Source organism: Raphanus sativus, unplaced genomic scaffold, assembly GCF_000801105.2.
Source record: "Raphanus sativus cultivar WK10039 unplaced genomic scaffold, ASM80110v3 Scaffold4665, whole genome shotgun sequence".
Classification (NCBI taxonomy): Eukaryota; Viridiplantae; Streptophyta; class Magnoliopsida; order Brassicales; family Brassicaceae; genus Raphanus; species Raphanus sativus.
Genome location: NW_026619967.1, coordinates 3008 through 6313, shown reverse-complemented (window position 1 = coordinate 6313; position 3306 = coordinate 3008). Strand labels below are relative to the sequence as shown.

The 3306-nt window shown below is 38.0% G+C and overlaps 1 long non-coding RNA gene across 3 annotated transcripts; it reads right to left on the bottom strand.

Moving 5' to 3' along the window:
* Nucleotides 1-1010: 1010 nt before the first annotated feature.
* On the bottom strand, nt 1011-2642 carry LOC108838996 (uncharacterized). Of its 3 annotated transcripts, none has more exons than XR_001947618.2 (4): nt 2155-2642; nt 1851-2060; nt 1568-1709; nt 1011-1256 (listed from the first exon to the last, which is right to left on the bottom strand). It is a non-coding gene; the product is annotated as an uncharacterized LOC108838996 (long non-coding RNA). The 3 variants fall into 3 exon arrangements; XR_001947617.2 differs by having other exon boundaries at nt 1851-1910; nt 1983-2638; XR_001947616.2 differs by having other exon boundaries at nt 1851-2636.
* Nucleotides 2643-3306: the final 664 nt, after the last annotated feature.

The window sequence follows — 3306 nt, the reverse complement described above, 5'->3', positions numbered from 1 at the left end:
TTCTTAATCACAACTCCTATGAGACTTATTCAACTTCCTGGTTATTCTCCACTGATTAGTGGTTTCAAATAAAGCTTCTTAGATCGTGGTTCTGTTGACATGAAGGCATAAAGATCAAGAGATGAGACATAGGCGACCAGAGTTGTGGAGATAAGTGAAGGAGGGAGTTTGATTCATATAAGAGTGCCTTGCAAGGCAAGGATGATTCAAATATATCGCCATCCTCTCCATAAGGTCTGGAATATAGTAAACAAGTGGGAGAGGACCGTTGGCAATCAGGACACAAGAAGATCACATGTTGTGTGAAGCATGAAAGAGAAAGAGGAGCTGTCACTATCCATGGGCAGGCGAGAGTGACTTGGTCTGATGCTGTCTCCATTTGTTTATTATTCTCTTTGTCACATTGCTAACTCTTGTATGTCTATTTATGTAACATGGCTGAGGCCTAAATGAATCAAGGAATTACTTTCTCTCCTTCTCTCTCTCTCAAAATCGTCACACACACACAAACTCTCTCTTTCTCTCATTGTTCTTCAATTCTCCAGCAACATATCTCTTTGATTCTCTTATCCTACCAATTCTCACATGGTATCAGAGCAACAAGCTCTTGAAACCTTTCTTTCTTCCGCAAATCTCTGTGTTTTTATTTCTATTTTTGGCAAAGTTCATACTGTTCTTGGTGTGTTCTTCATTCTCTTATCCAGACACTACAAGAAATATGTACATTCTTAGCTCACGATAAATGCTATCGTAGACCTTTAATAGCGTTTTTTCATATGCTATGTCATCGGCAGCCATCATAGATACCCCATCTACGATAGCTTTTTTTTTAACGCTATGTAATATGCAGATACGATGGCAATAAATAAACGATATGAATAACTTAACTATAGCGTTCTTCTCTTGTTACAAATTGATTGATATTTCATATTTCATGCTATGATAGGTGTTTCTACAATAATTATAATTCAAATAAAATAATTAAAAATAAATCAAAATTTGATTTATAATTAAAATAAAAATAATTTTATTTATAAATTAAAATCAGTTTACAACCAAATTCCAGTTTACCAAACTAAAACCAGAAAAGAACCTAAACTAAACGATAAACTTAAATAAACCAAAAATCTAAACTTAATCCTCTTGCCGTCAAGAGTCTACTCATCACGCTTCACAAGTATCTTCATTGGCTCCGTCATAAAATTTGATGTCATCTCCAAAATCTCGTGAGGAAGAGTTGCAGAAACCAAGCAAACCTATACACACAAGGAATAAAGTTAAATAGATGACAAGAGAAACCTGATAAAGAAAGTTGCTCATGTCAATTCAAGCTCTACCATAATCTTATTACAGAGCATCACAGAATAAATTAAGAACCCAAAGAAATTTACTAAAAATCTGTAGAGATTGTGAGAAATATTGAGCAGTGGACAACTACAGATTATCACAAACGAGTACAAATTTCAAGGACCTTACAAGCTTCCAAATCAACTTAAGATAACAATGCTGAAAATATGAGACACCTGATAACACCTACAAAAAATCAAATAGAGTATATAAAGATTACCTTTCGTTTAGTGTTGCAGAAGATAACAGCTCGAGTGCGTGTCATAAATCACAGTGTATCAAATTTCCACTCTTCCTTCTCAACAGCAAGGCAACTGGTCCACTTGTGCACATGCTTCCAAGGCTCGGATCATTTCCAAGACCTGCATATATGACCAGTACTCAGTTCAACTTATAAAAGAAAAAAAAAACAGAAAGTCCCTTAGGGTCTGTTGTCTGAACTGAAGCTCCTTTGTTAAGTTAAAACTCAGAGAGCACAGAGAATCTTCAGAAGGACTTAAAACCTTATCGGCAGCATAGTTAGTCGATCCATGATCATCTCTGATCCAATTGTCCTCGGCTTCCTGTTTATAGATTCAAACAAAGCTTCAACGTACACCAGTACTTATAGGATCTAAAGCAGAGTTTTCCCTAACCTGTTACACGTTTCTCCAGCACTGAATTTGAAGATAACTTCTCAAGTCTCCTCCTTTACAAACAGGAAGCTCATCTCTCTTTTTCATAAAATCCTCGACATGTAAGAAACAGACAATAATAGATTGATTCCCAAACACTAATGGTTCTTAACACTTAATCTCAAAGTCATACCTTGAAGATTAAGCTCTTCCCGATGATTAGCTGCATACTCCTACTTGGTTCGCAGGGGACGAGACGGAGAAGCTCCTCGGTGGTGCCGGATTTGCTGAAGAGGACGAGAAATGTTGCTGGAGGCACTAGGGTTTCGACAGCTTCGCCGGTACCTGTACTGGTTACCAACTCCAGGAATCTGCACAACAACACAATTAAACGAGAACTCTGTAATTTTGTGGCTCGTAGGTCTAACGGCGGGCTCTTTCCGTTACAAGGCGACGGGGAAACAGTCAGAACTCAGAAGCCTCTAGCCAGTCACTGGTGCCTGGGTTCGTCTTTCTGTTGGAGGAAAAGATCTCAGTGGCATCGGATCTGCATCTGGTTGCGGTGAGGCCTCGGTTGCGGTGGCTAGGGTTAGGAGTCAAACTCACCTGGAAGAGAGAGTATTAGTGGTATTTTTTTTAATAGGGTTTGTGTTTCTACAGAGCGTGAAACTTTTTTTTTTTAGTCTCACAATATTTTTTTTTCTAACTTAAATATTCCAAAATGTTTTCTATTTAGCGCTTGTCTAATTTTCATTCAAGTTTTGGCGAAATTAGTTCCCGCTTACTGATATCATAGCATTTACTCTATCATAGCGTTTATCTAATGCTGTTGTAGAATTCAAAAATTTCAAACTCTTCTACGATAGCAGTTCAGTAAAACGAGCTATAGTATTGTGCTATGAATGTAGACTTTTTTTGTAGTGAGATTTTGCCAAAAATAGCAAAGTTCATCCAATTCTTCTTTAAATTTCTTTTTCTCACTCTGATAATTCCTTTGAAGTCTTTTCCACTGGATACTAGCTGTTCTTGATGTTATCCAGCTACTCATGATGGAAAATTCAGAGATTTCTATTCCAGTAACCCTAGAGGGGTCTAATTATTTGATATGGTCAAGAGTGGCCAGATTCACCTTGGGGAGTCATGGACTTTGGGACAGCCACATCATGAAGGCTGGAACTTCAAAGAAGATGACTCAAGAGGATATCAAGCTCATACGCATGAGGCGTGACCACAAGTGGGTTCAAGAAGACCAGCAAACACTTGGAATCATACACAACTCTCTGTCTACACCAATCTTGAAGGCACACTCTCACATTCAAACCGCCAGGAACCTGTGGGAGACTCT